The sequence below is a fragment of the Podarcis erhardii genome, assembly GCF_964252035.2.
Source record: "Podarcis erhardii genome assembly, chromosome: 9".
Lineage (NCBI taxonomy): Eukaryota > Metazoa > Chordata > Lepidosauria > Squamata > Lacertidae > Podarcis > Podarcis erhardii.
In genome coordinates this window covers 64,541,873-64,560,292 of record NC_138512.1, presented here as the reverse complement: position 1 = coordinate 64,560,292, position 18,420 = coordinate 64,541,873, and the positions used below count along the sequence as shown (strand labels likewise).

The following is an 18,420-nucleotide window of genomic DNA, read 5'->3' as shown; positions in this document are numbered from 1 at the left end:
TTAAAATCGAATATAAAGACACACACACATGGTGTAACCACCTAGTACATCCTTAAAGGTGAGGCTCTGTAATGTGCCTTAGAAGATGTACATACCAGGACAATCAGTTGACAGTGATGATATATAATTCTGTGGGTTCTTTTCTTACTTGTGTCAAAAAGCAGCTGTTACGCTAATGAATATTCTGAATGCCAATTAAAGACACTTCTTTTTTTAACCTTAGACAAAGATGGCAGGGCATGCTTTTCAGTTATTTTAATTTTTAATGTCACTTAACAGAAACCAATCTGTTGTGCATCTGATGCTGAGGAACCTAAGTGAAGAGGGGAAATGGGAAAGATCAGCTGGGGGAAAAAATGTCAATTGCTTAAAAACACACACAACTAAACAAAGAGGAAAGAAGACTGCAATCTCATGCGCACAGAATAGTACAACACAGAGAATATGTGCATGTCTTACGGCAGGTGGGAAGTCTTTTAGATAGGTTAGGAAAAGAAAGCTATTGAATCTGATAAATATAGCTTTTGTATCATAGCTTTTTGTATCAGGTCTGTAACATTTAGTTGTGCCCTGGCATTAGGAGTGTTTGTCACAAAAGAACCACCTGCCTCCTTGGAGGGTTGATGAACATGAGGAAATAACAGAACAAACCTTACAACTGTAATGCCGTATGATTTCTCCATGTATGAGCAGATTCTGCACAGAGTTTGAGAACTGGTACCCTGTTCATCATTTTTAGCCATTGCATTTATCAGCAAGTCACAAAAAATGATGCACATTATTTTGGAATCCATATACTTGGAAAGGGGAAAAGAAGATGACTGCCCTTCTGTTCTGTCCAAATCATCTATATAAATACAGTACTGTGCAGCACCCTAGCAACTGTTTCTATAGACAAAGAGCTTTCGGATTTGAAGACCATGACAAGGTATTAGGGCATCTTACCAACTTAATGTATCTGAGATGGTAGGGATGATATTCCCTCTGCAGTGTCAGCTGCAACAGCTTTTGCCTTTAAAACCCTAAATGTTTTTAGGACTGAAGTGCCTAAATAATGGACTCCCTATCTCAGGAAGTAAGCAATGTGGTTTCCTGCTGATATTGTTGGATTACAGCTCCCAGCAACCCTGAATAGCGGCCAAACGTGGTGGACAGGGCCTTTTCTGCTATGGCACTCAGGAATGTGGAACTCTCTGCTCCATGAGATTACACTATCTCTTCCTACTTAGCAAGTGTTCCATTGATGTCTGGGGGAAAAAGTCACTTTCTGCAATGTAGATAGGTTTCAGCCCTACTATTTTTAGGTTTCATCAGTTTAAATGTTTTATTGCTGCTTCCTGTATTCTGTTGTAGCGATCCACTTTTGTTTTTGATGGTACTGACTATTGGTATAAATATTTTTATTTGCTGTGGACTCCTCCATTTTAATATAAATAAATTAACTTTAAATGAACTTTGAAAACTGCTCACACTCACACCCTGCAATAAACCAAGTTACTCACTTTGATGCAAGAGTTTTGCAGATTTAATAAGTAACTAAATATCTGTGATTAGAATACCAGTTATCACCGGTCTTTGTTTCAGCAAAATAGCTGCAGAGTTCAAAGTCCACAAACCAGTTTACTTACACTTACACACACACACACACACACACACACACACACGATTTCACCCAATGGATAAGAGTTTCACCAGGAAATGATCTACATAAAGCATTTTCCACAAGGCAATTTTGTTAAAACAGACATAAATTCACTTGCCACAAAGTATTATTTATTTTGGTTAAATTTGTTTCTCTTTGTTTGCAACATTCAGACATCACCACAGACAATACTTTGTTGCATCTGAGCTTGTGTTGGGGAAAAAATAAGCCACAATCCTTGGATCAGTGTTACATCCAAACCAGCAGTCATGGTTTGTTCCGCTCTAAACAAACAGCAAACCAATAAGCCAAGAAAACCTTGGCTTATCATTGTGGATTGTTTGGAACAAAACAAATCACAGTCCCTGCTTCAGAAGTAATGTTAATCTGAGGGCCATGGTTTCTTCCCAATGTGAGCGGAAAGAAGGAAAGCAGGCAAGCTGGCTTATGCACATCAAACCATTAGCTATGGTTTACTGCAGGGCCAGCCTTATCATCAGGCAGAATGAGGCAGCTGCTTCAGGCAGCAGATGATGAGGGACTTGGAGCAGAAAGAGTTGCGTGAGTCGTATGGAGTGCCCCGTGTTCCCTAAGCTAGCACTCAAATTTGGTGAAGGATGCTCTCCATCACCTGTGATGATGTCAACTAGAATCTTGCTGGCTTTGGAAGGGGCCATGCATTAGCTTGTGACAGGAGCAAGACTGCAGTAAATCACACCGAGAAAGTTGGAGTTCACGTTTATTAGCAAGGAGAGGATCTAACACAGGAGTGTCAATGAGCACAGCAGTTCTTCATAGGTTTTCCCTCCATGAAGCAGTTGCTGAAACTGAAGGTTCCACAGCTGCCTAAGTCCCTTCCTCTCCAGGGGTTTTCCCAAGCAATCTGAGACTGTGCCTGTGTGAAGCTAACTTCTCCGTCCTCTTCATGCCTCTCCTGGTTCTGGGAGACCAGCAAGGGATGGAAGCTTGCCACTGCAGGAGAATATACCCATGCCTTTTCATCAGCCTGACTGATCTCTGCCTCTTGGCCTCCGTCATTCCACTCTCCTGCTTCAGTTTCTGATTCCGGACTTCTCTCTGTGACAGACCCTACTCACTAAACCCTGTTTTCAGCTTCCAACACCTCCTCCCAGTCTTCTCCCTCTGACCACACATCACCATCCCACCACCAATCCCCTGGCTCTGAGCCTTCTTCCCCAGCTGATTCCGCTCACCATTCCTCGGCATCCAACCAGTTTGTGACATCTTGTGTTTTGGCTCAGGCAGATAAATGTCTTGGTCCAGCCCTGACTAACCTGATGTCTGAAAGTGGCCAAGGCTACAGTAGAATCTGTGCTAGAGCTATCAGGTGGATAAAGGCATTTCTGCCAATCTATACATTACAAATACAGGAGGGATCCAGCTATCTTGTAAATATGTGTGTATATTTATTGTCTACCTCAATTTCCTGCCAACCTGATGCTTTGAACTCTAATTCCCCTCAGCCCTAGGCAGCATGACCAATGGTCAGCGATTAAAGGGAGCCGTGGTCAAACAACATACGGAGGGCATCAAGTGTTTTAGGGTTCCAACTACATTGAAAGAGCTTCCAGTTTCATAGCAGCCTTATCTGGTTGGGTAGATAAACATCAATAATAATGCATTGCCTAATTTAACACTCAAACTGTGCAGGTAAGCACTTGTTATGAAAAGGAAGCATGAGCTTATCAAAGGCCAACTCGAGCATTGGCACCAGAGGCCAAAGCTTTCATCTGCTCTGCAACAGAGGAAGCAGCAGGTGGACACTATCACAAAACATTAGGAGAAACGACCTCACCGTATGAGCTTTGAACAACGGCTTGGAAGATGGTGAGCTTTCCTTTACTGGATATTTTTTAAGCAGAGACTGCACGGGCATTTTATTTAGTAAATAAAAAAGCCCTAAACGGCCTCGGTCCTGTATACCTAAACGAGCGTCTCCACCCCCATCGTTCAGCCCAGACACTGAGATCCAGTGCCGAGGGCGTTCTGGCGGTTCCCTCATTGCAAGAAGTGAGGTTACAGGGAACCAGACAGAGGGCCTTCTCAGTAGTGGCGCCCACCCTGTGGAACACCCTCCCTTCAGATGTGAAGGAAATAAGCAGCTATCCTATCTTTAAAAGACATCTGAAGGCAGCCCTCTTCAGGGAAGTTTTTAATATTTAACACTGTACTGTTTTTAACACTTGATTGGGAGCAGCCCAGAGTGGCTGGGGAAACTCAGCCAGATGGGCGGGGTATAAATAATAAATTATTATTATTAGTAGTAGTAGGAGTAGTAGCAGTAGTAAAAATTGTTAGCTGCCTTTCAAAATAACTGTTTTTCCAGGTGGCTTGCACTCAGTGGCATAGCATGAGGAGGGCTATAGGGGCAGTTGCCCCAGGTGCAAAATAGTTAAGGGTGCAAAATTTCAGTACCCGGTGCTGCCTCAATACACTTCCATCACTAGGCTCCATTGAAACGGATTCCCCATGTGAACCAGGAAGTGACCTCCCCAGGCAATGGATGATGCAGACACCGCTAGGCAGTTGAATGTGCATACATACTCCAGTTATTTAACCCCTCCTTCACACAACCCTGGGCTCTGGCAACCCACGCCATGCCACTGCTTGCAATGTCTGATAAAGCCAGCAAAAAACATAGTCAATGTCACAATAACACAACACACAAGAATAATAAGCAGAAAATAGAACAGTCTCAACATTCTTCCAGCAAGTCACCATAGAACAGAAACTAAATCAGTCAGGGATGCCTTTGGCAGGGGGGTGGACTAGATAAATCAGAGGATCCCTTCCAACTCCACGACTCAGTTTCTATGAATTGTTATGTTCTTACAAGGAACTGAAATGTACCATTCTGAAGGTGCCACAATAGCTTAAAAATACCTAATTGAGAATATATAGAGTAGACATAGCCTGCTCATGCATTTAATAGGCTGCCTAACAAAAAGCTCAACAGGAGCGGTGTCTGTCACAGCAGCAGAAACAGCTGGATCTGTTTGAATTTGTTCCTGCAACACAGTCGTTAAAAATACAGTATTATTCTGTGGGGTCTCTCTTTCTCTGACTTCATGGACAGGAAAAGGTTTTCACAGGGAAGCTGTCATATGCCAGGTGAGAAGATTCATCCCCATCTAGCCCAATGCTGTCTGCCCTGATTGGCGGTGGCTCTCCAGGACGTCAGGCAGATAGTCTTACCTATCACCTGCCACCGTAGCCTTTTTAATTGCAGGTTCCAGGGATTGAACCCAAGTCCATCTGCACATGGAGCTCTGGTCTCCTGCTCAGCAGGCGACAGTGGAGAGAAGCAGAGGAGGACTCCATCCCAGGTTTCTATGGAAGCATCCCTTGGTTTTTGGCAGCTGGTTGCACAAACCAACTTCGCAAAAAATAAAATAAAATCACTGTGTTTAAAATGCTATGAGAGTCCTCCATGGAAGAGAATTATCTCATTGACAGCCCATTCATGTTTGGAGATCATTAAAGTTACAGTCATCGAATGATAAACCTGCACACAATCCTATGCGTGCCTAGTAAGAAAAGAGAAATGTCTGCATTTTTCAGAGAACAGACCTTATTTGCATGTTCTGGATCAATAAGCACTTATCTTTCAGAGTTCACGCTTCTCCACACATTGCAATGCAGTTTATGGCTCAACCAAAAATGCATATTGAAATGCACTGTTTTAGGGCAAAAGGCATGCAAAAATGTGGTTTGTGCGCGCGCATGCATTTAGACAAGATTGCAGACTGATGCGGTACGGACTGATTGAATGAGCACAACCAAAATAGACACGGGCTGAAAAAAGACTTGGGTCATCCATCATAACTCAAAAGTATGTCCTGTTGAGTTCAATGGAGCTTACTCTCATGTAAGCACACACAGGATGAGTGATGTCATGTGTTTGTGGGAGGTTTATCGCATATATTTTTGAGAGAGACCAACTGGCTGGTTGAGACTTCCATTGTGAATAAGGAAAGGGAAAGGTCCCATCCTTTGCTTTTGCCTTCATCTTGGGGACAGAACTTCCAAAATGACAACCGGTGGGGTGGGGAGCAATCATAATTATAGCATGTCCCCAGATTTCCCACTGGTTGCCTCCTTGATGGATTCAAAGAGAAGGTTCAGAACCAGAAGCAATTTAATCATGGTCTTATAAGTATGTGCGCAGGGAGAAATGCCCTATAGGAGAGGCCTGTCCCTATCTAGCAGACAAAGGCATAACAAGATCAAATAGGAGGAAATGGCGGCAGCGATGTTCCAAGTGGGTATATTTTTAAACAGGGCTAATTAGACAATGGTTCAAAAACGTAGGGGAATGGGGTGGTGCCTCCCTTTGCTAGGAATCTTTTAAAACTCAGGAGCTGCAGACCTATAGCAGCTCAACCTTGTTACTACCTTATGTGTTCTTGTGTTTTTGTATTGTAAGCTGCCCTGTGGCCCTTGGATGAAGGCTGGTTTAGAAATTTTATAATAATGGTAATGATAATAACCTCACCTCTGCAGGTTGGGAGGTCTCTTGCCAGCTCAGTGTTTCAAAAAAAAATCAAGGGACACTGCAGAGAAAGCACAAACTGTTCCAGGAAGCTGCAGTGTTCCAAAATTTGTTGCCGTTTGGCTGTTATTGAGAAAGCAGGGAGGAAAATAATAATAATAATAATAATAATAATAATAATAATAATAATAATAATAATAATAAAGAAACAATCTTAAAATGAAATTATTCAGATTCTTCTGGGGGAAGACAGATCTGTGTTTGTTTCATTAGTACTCCAAATATTTAAGAGTATGCCTGAAACATCTGTGTCAACTGGCCTTCAAGTCAAAGCTGGACATCTGCCTAGGAAGCTCATGATTCGTCCAAGTTCTAGTTGCCAATTAATTACAATTACTAAGCTATTATTATAATTTCTAGAGTATAATCGACGGGCACGGTGCTTTAAAAAGTACAAGAGGACAGGTCCCTGCCTCAAGGAACTTACAATCTATATAATTCACTGCATGGGGGTGGGGAAGAAGAGGAGGGAGGTGAATTCAGTGGTAACAGTGGTAAACAGTGGTAATTCAGTGGTAAACAGGGAAAGAATCTGCATTATTTCAGGTACACATGCTTAGGGTTAGACTACAATCAGATACCCACTTCTCTATGAGTAAAACCCACTGGGCTCAACGGGACTTTATTTCTGAGTTAACAACCACTGGGTGGTTAAGTCCAGTCAAAGGTGACTATGGGGTTGCGACGCTCATCTCACTTTCAGGCCGAGGGAGCCGGTGTTTGTCCGCAGACAGCTTTTTGGGTCATATGGCCAGCAGGACTAAACCGCTTCTGATGCAATGGGACACCATGACAGAAACCAGAGCGCACGGAAACGCCATTTAGCTTCCCGCCGCAGCGGTGCCTATTTATCTACTTGTACTGGCTTGCTTTCAAACTGCTAGGTTGGCAGGAGCTGGGTCAGAGCAATGGGAGCTCACTCTGCTGTGGGGATTCAAACTGTCGACTTTCTGATCAGCAATCCCAAGAGGTTCAGTGGTTTAGACCACGACGCCACCCGCGTCCCCTAAAAACAAACACTGTAATCGCTATACTATCAAACACAATGGCACATAAATAAAGCAGATGACAACAAATTCATCAAAACGATTCATGCAATTCAATAAAATCATAGTAATTCAAAAGATCAGAAAATACTACAAATCATTCATCGAAATGAGTAATACAATGCAACAGTGTCGTGGCAACTTTCCCTTTCATCTGCCTTGTGTTACTATTGATACTTGTCTACATTTCTGTCCAAACACAGCTAAGGCTCACCATTTCTTTCCCAATCCTCTTGTGCTTATTTGCTCTTTAGCCATCAGCCACCAGTTGCTGCTCTGGTAGCAGATTCCCACCCAATTAATGCAACCACAAAACCAGCCTTCCTTCACAACGTAGACTCAGCAAATCTGGGCAAGACTCAGCACCCAGTAAAGTGGCTGCACTTCCTCTGGGCAGCCATCTGGCAATTCAGCCTCACTTAGAGAGAGCTGCTGAGAGCAAGTTGCATTGCAAGCAGGCGAAGCGCGTGGCCAGGGGCTCCAGATGGACCCACTGCATGCCAAAATCTGCAAGGATCCGCTCAGCTCAGGTGCCAATTCAGTCCTGGAGAATTTGTCCTTGTCTGAGGACCTTCGGAGGCAACATGTCTCTGCTCCAACATGCAACAATGTTCCAGGACAGCACTGGGGATCTGTGGCCTTCCAAATGTTGTTGTATGACAGCTCCCATCTTCCCTGTTCCTATTCTAGAACAATAGAAATGTGTCTGTACCCTACACAACCCCCTCAATTTGGCATGGACCCATCATCACCATATGGGACAATTGAGAACACCTGTATAAATCACTAACAATCCATCTCTATACCAGGGTTTCCCAAACTTGGGTCTCCAGCTGTTTTTGGACTACAACTCCCACAATCCCTGACCACTGCTAGCTAGGGATGATGGGAGTTGTATTCTAACAACAGCTGGAGGCCCAAATTTGGGAAAGCCTATGCAAACCGGATTGTATCAGTTCAGGTCTGGTGCGTTTATGTAAGGATGGGGAGGGAAATCATTCCAGTTCATGTTTAAAGGCAAACATACCAAGTTTGAACCTTCTGAAACATCACACCAACCGAAACACAGCCATACGTCAATATTCTCACTTTCTGGAATGTTGCAGTGCAGTTCTCTGGCTGAGTAACATGTATAGAAATGCACATACTAGGGTAAAATGTGCATTAGAATGCACATATTCGAGAAAATTACATGCAAAAAACACACTGCATGACGGGAAACGTGTTTGGAGACATTCGCTGGTGAATTTTCACGAGGTCTTTAATGTGCAAATTGACTGGAAATGTGGGGAATGACCTAGGATTGAGGGGAAAAATGCAAAACACAGAGCGAAACCAAAACTTCCAAATCCACCCATCCCTGGTATTATTTCACATGTGCAAATGCTCCCTGAAATGGATGAAGAAGGATCTGTACACATGCAAAAGAAGAGATCAAAAGAAAGGCTGGGCTTTTCATTGAACGCAAATCACTTTGTTGAAATTGGAGAAGTGACTCAAATTCCATTGATTAGACCCCTTCTCCCTAACACCCAGTTTCCCTGTGAAATTGAGGGTTAAGGTGAGATTGAGTTACCGGCCCTAAGTCACCTAGTGTGTTTTAGGCCCAGTAGGGGTTTGAACCCTGCTCTCTCCCTTCTCCCTAACACCCAGTTTCCCTGTGAAATTGAGGGTTAAAGTGAGATTGAGTTACCGGCCCTAAGTCACCTAGTGTGTTTTAGGCCCAGTAGGGGTTTGAACCCTGCTCTCTCCTCCCAACACCCTTCAGCATTCTCACAGAATTAGGTGAGGCCATTTCCTTTGCCTTCTCCAAAATATGGAAAAGTGAAGGGAACAGGGGAAGGAGGGAGTTTTCTCTTTTCTTTCTAATTCTAGTTATTTTGCTTCTCTGCAGAGAGAGGGTCCAAGATAGTCTTGCCGGCCTTGCTTTCCTACATCGCGAGTATTGTTGCAATTTCAGGTTGCCTAAAGCTATAAAAGTAGGTTAAGGGGAAAGGGCCGCCATCTTCCCTTCAACTTTCCCAGACCCACCAGCCTCATTCTGGGACATACCTGGAAGGACATTTATTATAGCTTATAGTTTGCAGTCTGGGGATAGGTACTGCCTGTCCAATTGTGAACCACCCTGAGATCTATGGGTATAGGGCGGTATACAAATTTAATAAATAATAATAATGCTTGTTAAACAAATCACAGCTGAACAGCAAACTCAAAGAATATGAATTTTTTAATCTTTCAGTGGACTTGTTATCAGCTGGAAGAGAGAAGAAACCACAATATTATATGCTTGCCACGCCGGCTCCCTCGGCCAATAAAGCGAGATGAGCGCCACAACCCCAGAATCGGCCACGACTGGACCTAATGGTCAGTGGTCCCTTTACCTTTTTAAGGAGTCCTGGTATGCATAAGGAACTAACGGGAACAGTTATTTGGAGAAGGACCCGGACCAGCCCAAGCCATTTTGCTGCCCAAGGCACAAGAGAAGATGCCACCTTTACCTACTCCATGCACAGAAGCAAACCAGACTGGCAGCTGATGTTTGGTTCAACGCTGGAGATGCAATTGTGTTCTCTATAGCACCCAAGGTCAGTGGGATAGTTCTGGGGAGCACAGAGCACATACAGCTGCGTCCTTTACCTGCCCCTCTGCATCTGCCGCCTGAGACAGCTGCCTCACTCTGTCTAATAGCAGGGCTTCCTTGGGACAGAAAAATCGCTCAATGGTAGAGTACCTGCTTCGCATAAAGAAGACCCCAGCAGGGGCAGACCTTGGTAATATGGTGCCGGGCTTTGGGAAGAAGCCACGATGCTCTGGCAGGGTTCTGGAGCCCTCCCATCTCCTTCCCAAAGCTAGGCAAGAGCAAACTAGGCTTTGGGAAGGACCCTGTCAGAGCCCTCACGCCTCCTTCCTGAAGCAAGCACTTACTAAGCTTTCGGAAGGTGGTGGGAAGGCACCCTCTCAGCTTGGCAGCCTGTAAAAGGGTCCCAGACTGTAGGAGAACCATTGCTTCCGAGAATTGACAACACTGAGCAAGGTAGACAATGTGGCCTATACAGTAGTACCTCGGTTTACAAACAAACAGTCCTGTTTACGAACTATTCAGTTTACGTACTCCGCAAAACCAGAAGTAGTGTTCCGGTTTGTGAACTTTACCTCAGTCTACAAACAGTAGCCAAACGGTGGAAGGGCACTGGCAGTGGGAGGCCTCATTAGGGAAAGCGCGCCTCGGTTTAAGAACAGATTTGGTTTAAGAATGGACTGCAGGAATGGATTAAGTTCGTAAACAGAGGTACCACTGTACAGTGGTACCTCTGGTTGCGAACGGGATCCGTTCCGGAGGCCCGTTCGCAACATAAAAAGAGCGCAACCCGCAGCAGCACATCTGCGTATGTGCGGGTTGCGATTTGCCGCTTCTGCACATGCGCGTGACGTCATTTTTGCGCTTCTGCGCATGCGCGAGCAGCGAAACCCGGAAGTAACCCTTTCCAGTACTTCTGGGTTGCCGTGGGACGTAACCTGAAAGAACATAACATGAAGTGGATGTAACCTGAGGTATGACTGTATTGTATATCTTCCTGTGATCCCCTTTCTTTCAGCAAAAGCACCAAAAGCATCTGTCTGTTCTCCTGGCAACCCTGTTGGGACAATGAGCACGATAAGGCAGCCACCTCACACAGGCTAGTCATATACCCTGGCACCCTGCTTAGGCCTTCTTGCTATGACCCAGCCACATTCCTGTGGACATTCAGGGGAAGTCAACATGGTGTCCATCCAGCTGTCTCTGGACTACAGCTCCCATCAGCCCCATCCAGCTTGGCCAATGCTGAGGGGACTGACAGTCATGGCTAAGCATTGCAGAGCCATCTGGAAATCAATGAATGAAAAATGGAGGGGGCAGGGGGAGAGTACCAGGATACATGCAGGCTGGCAGGGGAAACAGAAAATGCGGGGGATGCAATTTTTTGGCACAAATACAGATACCCCACTCTCCACCCCCCCAGTAACAAAAAGTGGCAGCAGGAGCCACCCAAACCGTACGTGTGAATTAACGAAAGATGCCACAAGGCTTGTGTTCTGTTGTTGTCTTGTTTTCCCCATCACCTGTACTGAGGAAGTATTTTGGTGCTGTGACAGTGGTGTTGCTATGGCAATGACTCTTCTGTCTACTGGATTGAGTCGGGAGGGGGCACCCTGCACAATCCGAACACACTGCAGCAGTGTGATAGAGGGCAGGATCCGGAGGGAAGTTCTGCTTCACACATTCCTCTGCAGCTCCCATTCATCTCAACAAACCGCATGCCAAAGAGAACCTTCTGGACTCTGTCCAGATATTTTTAACCATTTGTTGACAAAAAGCCTCTGAAGTGGGCATATTGTGAACCCATTTTTTATTATAAAAAATTAATACATCTGACTTACATCTATCTGTTTGTTGGCAGTTCTCCTCCCTACCTTTTCTTTTAAAAGCCCTCTGAAGGCAGTATTGAAAAACACCTCCGTTAAATGAAAGATAATTAAGTCAATAAACCAAGAGTTAAAATGCCTTCTTGAGACATGTGTCTATTACCTAGTCTGTTGTTCAGCTTTTGTTACAGACAACTCACCACTTGGAAACAGGAAGAAGAAACTCAATGTGTTTGTTTAAAGGTAAAGAAGCAAAACTTTGCACCCTCCCTGAACCCTCTTCTCCATTCATTCTGAGCAATGACAAATGAGAGTGTCCCTTTTCGTCCCGTCTCCAAAATGGCTATGGTGGTGCAATTGCTAAGGTTTGCTCTAGAAAGTGGTGGTTTTTATTGCCAATTTTACAAAGGGTGTATATGGAAGATGATTGCTGTTCTTGAGACTACATGTATTCCCAAGGTAAAGCCGCGTTCACACGACGGAAGGCAAGGCTCTCAGCTACCCCTGTATGAGTTAGAATCTCTCCCCTGTTTTGTGCTTACAGACTCTCGCACTTGCACTTCTAAACAGGGAAAGCAGAACAGTGGTGTATGTGCTCAGGAGAACACCTGGGTTGGTGCAGGCCTCAATTTACCTTGACTTCCGGCAAGATCAGAATCGTAGTTAAAAAGGATTGAGATCTTTAAGTCGCCTGGAAGTATCATTTGTGCAAAAGTAGCCTAGGAAGCAGCTGGCCTCTTGAAAGCACCAGGGCCTCTCGCCCTGACCTTGCGTCTGGGAAAAGTTCCCTCAAGTGCTTTATTTTCATAATAAATTATCCAGCCATCAAAGCAGCTCGTAAACAATTAGTACACATGTCACGCATCTGGGCTTCAATCCAGTCCCCTTCGTTTGTTCCCTCTTCCCCAAGGCAATTCTCCTTGGATGTCTCTTCCAATTCCTTTCTAGGGGAGAATAGCAATCCTAAAGGCATCAAAGCTTTTATGGGATGTAACTAATAATATCATCATAATTTGAGTTGGCCATTGACCTGATTTAATTTTTGGTTCATGCAAACTGAAGATCACTTGAAGGAGAGGACTGGCCCCCTTTAAAAATAAACATATTTGCCCATCACCCCCATACCAAAAACACACGTGCAACTTTTTTTTTCTTGGTCTCTCCCTACAAGGGCCAATAAAACTACATATCTGCAAAGAAGATATTAGGGTTGAATGTGCCTGAAATGAATGCAACCACGGCCAGGGCAACTGAACTTATCTGCAAAGTTCACCTATTAGTAAGTGGTTTCTTCCTATCAAAGCGGGACTTCTATAATAATACTATTTACGTATTTAGAAGGGGAGAGAAACGATGAAAACAAGACTGGCGAGGAAGACTGGCCATTAGGCGCAGCGCGATCCTAAGCCGATGCCAATTCCGCCGTGCTTATGGCGGTGGCCATGCGCTTTTCGGCACGTTTCCTTGGAAGAATGAATTACTCCCCAGTTACGCGCGCGCCTAGGAGTAATCCAGTCAACGTACATTTGAGACGCGGCAGGATTTTTATCAGGATCCTCACCGGCCGCCGCCTGCAACCTGCATTGCCCCAACGCAAGCGCAACTCCCCGAGCCTCCGCTTACCTTCCGCAGCCAGGGGGAAGCAGCAGCAGCGGCCGCCGCCGCAGCACCGGCAGCCAGGAGAGATGACCTTGCAGAGAAATTCCTCATCGGAGCAGCAACCGAGCAGCTTTCCCCGCTCGCAGCCTGGCGCGTAAAAACGCAGACGGCAAGAACCCTCCAGGTCGGGATCCAGGCGCCCAAGCTGCCAGGATGGACCTCAACGCGGGAGAAACCCGGAAAGCCTCGTCTACGAAGGCTCGGATTTTGAGGGGAAACCCACCGTGGGGAGAAGGAGCCACAAGTCGAAAGCGGAGGCGAAGCCGGGAACGCCGCGGCTGCTTGGGTGGCTCCGACTCCGGCTCCTCCCGGCGCGCATTTGGCGCTGTTGCAGAGGGCGGCGCAGGTGCCTCCTGGGGGGGCGTTTCTAGCCTTGGCCGGGCGGGCGGGGAGGCGGCTTCTTCCGCTGCCGGCGGCTCCCGCAGCGGCTGTGCCCGCGATCGCCTTCGGAGCAGCCGCTCCTCCAAGGTGGCCCGCGAGGTGGGAAGGCGAGAGGGAGCCGCGCGCCCGCGCCCGCGCGTCACAGGCAAGGAATCGGGGCATTCAGAGCAGCCCCGGGAGGCGGAGCAGGAAGGCCTCTCGCCCCGGTTGCCTCTCCGCCCGACGCATTTCTCAAAGAGCTTCCTGCTGCAGGAGAGAGGAAGACACAGCAGCTGAAGTTTCCGCCCGTCTGGGGCCAGATTTTCGTTCCTCCCCGCCAAGTGCCATCCAGCATCGCCCTTCTCTTCGTTCCCATTTTGGGGACGCAGCTCAGTTGTAAACTCTCTTGGACGCCAAAGATCGGCAGCGATGGAAACGTGGAGAGTGCTCCTGCCCATGTGCAGAGTGTTATCCACCCCACCACACTCACACCTTGCTACATACCCAGAGCCAGCGCCCCCAGTTCAGAGTACAGTGGTACCTCGGGTTACATACGCTTCAGGTTACAGACGCTTCAGGTTACAGACTCTGCTAACCCAGAAATACTACCTTGGGTTAATAATTTTGCTTCAGGATGAGAACAGAAATCGTGCAGCAGCGGCAGCAGGAGGCCCTATTAGCTAAAGTGGTGCTTCAGGTTAAGAACAGTTTCAGGTTAAGAACAGACCTCCAGAACGAATTAAGTTCTTAACCCGAGGTACCAGTGTAGATGGCTCAGTGCAGACAGCTTCCAGCAGACAGGAAACCTGGTGTTAATGGCCTGTTCGTTTTTTGGTGTTAAATATTGCAGAAGGCTGAAGCCTCTCTGTTCTATCAATCATGGGTGCCGGATTGAATAAAATTGGGGGGGGGGGGTAAACCCCGCCCTGCACAATCAAATCACCTGATGCAGTGCACCCACAGCATTTGAATGGCAATGCCCATCAACTTGGGGTGGGGGGCAGTTCCCTCAAATATTTTATTGAAGGGGTGTGTGTGAAGGGACCATGCATTCTACTGATGAAATGCTGGGGTGTCTTGTGGTGGGGAAGTAGACCAGATTTCTGTGAAGACAAACGTAAAATCATAAAAGATAGACGCTTAACACGAATTATATGACACTATCAATATACATGGTACTTCACTTGCACAGATAAAGGCTTGTAATAACTCACTATTGATAATAATAATAATAATAATAATAATAATAATAAATTTTATTTATATCCCGCCGTCCCCAGCCGAAGCCGGGCTCAGGGCGGCTAACAACACTAAAACAATACAACATTATAAAAACATTATAAAAATTAATTAAAATCAAAATTGATGGCAACCATAAACTAAAGTTTTGTAAAGATTGCCAAAGGAGGGAGTCAGGCTGCGCCCTGATCAAAGGCCAGGTGGAACAGCTCTGTCTTGCAGGCCCTGCGGAAAGATGTCAAGTCCTGCAGGGCCCTTGTCTCTTGTGACAGAGCGTTCCACCAGGTTGGAGCTGCAGCCGAAAAAGCCCTGGCTCTAGTTGAGGCCAGCCTAACCTCTCTGAGGCCTGGGACCTTCAAGGTGTTTTTATTTGAAGACCGTAAGTTCCTCTGTGGGGCATACCAGGAGAGGCGGTCCCGTAGGTACGAGGGTCCTAGGCCGTATAGGGCTTTGAAGGTTAAAACCAGCACCTTAAACCTGATCCTGTACTCCACTGGGAGCCAGTGCAGCTGGTATAGCACCGGATGAATGTGATCTCTAAGTGCACACCCCGTAAGGAGTCTCGCTGTGGCATTCTGCACCCGCTGGAGTTTCTGGGTCAGTCTCAAGGGCAGCCCCACGTAGAGCGAGTTACAATAATCCAGTCTGGAGGTGACCGTCGCGTGGATCACAGTGGCTAGGTCAGGGCGAGAGAGCTAAGGAGCCAACTGCTTAGCTTGGCGGAGATGAAAAAATGCCGCCTTTGTTATAGCTGCAATCTGCGCCTCCATGGAGAGGGAGGTATCGAAGATTACACCCAAACTCTTAACGGACGGTGCTGGCACTAATTGCACCCCCGCAAGAGATGGGAGTTGCCCCCTCAGTCCCATGTCGTCCCGTCCCAGCCAGAGGACCTCTGTCTTCGAAAGATTTAACTTCAACCGGCTCCCACGTAACCATCCAGCCACAGCCTCCAAGCATCTGATCAGTGTGTCTGGGGCCGAGTCAAGATGGCCATCCATCAACAGATAGAGTTGGGTGTCATCAGCATACTGATGGCAGCCCAGCCCAAAACTCCGGACAAGCTGGGCGAGGGGGCGCATAAAGATGTTAAAAAGCATCGGGGAGAGTATTGCACCCTGGGGCACCCCACACACCAAGGAGTGGCGGGATGACAATTCCCCCCCAAGCGCCACCCTCTGTCCCCGACCAGAGAGAAACAAGCGCAGCCATTGAAGGACTGTGCCCTGGATCCCCAGGTCGGCAAGGCGGTGGTCCAGGAGTTCGTGATCGACCATGTCGAAGGCTGCTGACAGGTCTAGAAGAATCAGCAGCCCCGACCCGCCTCGATCCAGCTGCCTGCGGAGATCATCTGTTAGGGCGACCAGAGCCATCTCGGTCCCATGACCAGCGCGGAAGCCGGACTGGAATGGATCCAGAGCCGATGTTTCATCCAGAAACCTACCAAGCTGTTCAGCCACTGCTCTCTCAATCACCTTACCCAGGAATGGAAGGTTCGAAACCGGGCGGTAATTGGATAGATCTAAAGGATCTAATGATGTTTTCTTTAAAAGCGGGCGCACCAATGCCTCCTTCAGTTCCCCTGGGAATATCCCGGTGCCAAGGGACAGATTGATGATATCCCCCAGGGGGGGATAATAATGAATAAGAAGAAAAAGGGTATGTGGAAGAAAGACCTAGAAACACTAGCGATGACCGTTTGGATTTGCTTGTGCAATTTCTGTTCCTGACCTTGGGCGAATATGTGAATTGTGGCAATTTCCACTCCTGTTTCCATTTCTGACAAATCTGCAACATCCCTACACCTCTTGCACCTCTGGTGTTGCGCCATTGCAAGAAGGTCGCCCTTCACCCACCTGTGAGGTCAAGGGAATATTCCTCTCCGTAAAAACGACATAATGCCTCTTTGCAAGTACAGTGGTACCTCAGGGTAAAAACTTAATTCGTTCTGGAGGTCCGTTCTTAACCTGAAACTGATCTTAACCTGAGACACCACTTTAGCTAATGGGGCTTCCCACTGCTGCTGCACTGCCGTCGTGTGATTTCTGTTCTTATCCTGAAGCAAAGTTCTTAACCCAAGGTACTATTTTTGTAGCGGAGTCTGTAACCTGAAGCGTCTGTAACCTGAAGCATCTGTAACCTGAGGTACCACTGTAGAGAACTGTCAGACCATGGGCCAAGTGCAGGGTACAGCCTTCTATGGCCTCCACCTGTTTGCTTCTGGAACTAAGCTTCATCTGTGGGAAAGCTTTTAAAAAGTGGTAGCCACCCTACAATCTCAAGTGGTACAGTCTGCTCTGCCACCTCATTCCATTGCACGTGCAGAACACGCCCAAGCACTGCATCTATTCACCAAGCTTGAGATTCCTATGGTGAGAGAACACTAAGCAAGGCCTTCCAAGAAGAAGGAGGAGGAGGAGGAGGAGGAGGAGGAGGAGGAGACGACGACATTCAGGAGGGCAGGGAACACATTTTAGCAGGCTTTCCCTTCAGCCTTCACCTGGATGTTACAGGGATCAAAAGGGCAACAGCAGAACTTTGAATTGAGCCCCAAAAGTCACCAGTAACTTAGCGTAGCTCCTTCACAATTGGTCTCATTTTCTCAGCTGGTACCAGTCACCAAATTCTGAACCAGTGGCAATTTCTGAGCAGGCCTGCGCATGTGGTGTCATTGGTGTGCGATGGCATCTTGCAGAGCGCAGGTCAACAAGACGGGTCTTTGCGCCAGGGAGGTTGCAATCTACAATTTGACACAGAGGAAACAGCAGAGGGAGGGGAGGGGAGGCAGGGATAAGCAGGGAAGGAATATGCAATTGCTCAGGATTAATTTAAGGGCATTACACTTAATTATAGTTTGAGTTGCAGGAGGGCGTGGGAAATCGAGGGTTGAGCCAAAGTCTTCACGGACGAGGTGGATTTTGAGGAGGTATTTGATGGAAGAATGAGAGGTGGCGTTACACAGGGGTTCTGGGAGGCAGTACGGAACAAAGGGAAAGTCGCTTGAGGGTGTGGGAGACCTTTGGCTGGTGGAGGCTGGTAGTGAACAGCAATGGTCTCTTCAAAGGCAGCTTCCATGCACTGCCATGCGTCTAATCTAGAGGTTACCAAGGGGTGTGTTAGTTCAGCTGCAGCTGGTGAGTTTATGTTTGCAATCTTAACAAATCACATCCAATCTGAGTCGCTTCCCTAATTTGGTTCAGGGTGTGGTGAACTTGCAGGATTTATAATAAACTTTGGGTGGTTGGATAGAAAAATCTGCAGTGTGTGAAATACTTGTTGTATTCCAGCTTCTTGGACATGACCTTGAGTTGCATCTATGTATGCTTCAGAGTTTCTTCATCTCACCCCACCCCACTAACAAGCTCTTTCGCTGTCTCCAAATTATGAAAATGGAAAACCTATTACACAGCCTGCCATCAGAAGTCTATTTATATCTCAGCAGCATCTATAAACACCAGCTTCAGTTTATGTAGTAGAATCTATTCTAGGATTTGGCT

The 18,420-nt window shown here is 46.6% G+C and overlaps 1 protein-coding gene across 2 annotated transcripts in view; it reads right to left on the bottom strand.

Moving 5' to 3' along the window:
- Nucleotides 1–13,806, bottom strand: part of GPRIN3 (GPRIN family member 3) — a 44,347-nt gene extending 30,541 nt beyond the window's left edge. For both annotated transcript variants that reach the window (XR_014160297.1, XM_081876810.1), the window contains exon 1: nt 13,289–13,806. The gene's annotated coding sequence lies outside the window, so the exon portion shown is untranslated. The remainder of the gene's footprint in view (nt 1–13,288) is intronic.
- Nucleotides 13,807–18,420: the final 4,614 nt, after the last annotated feature.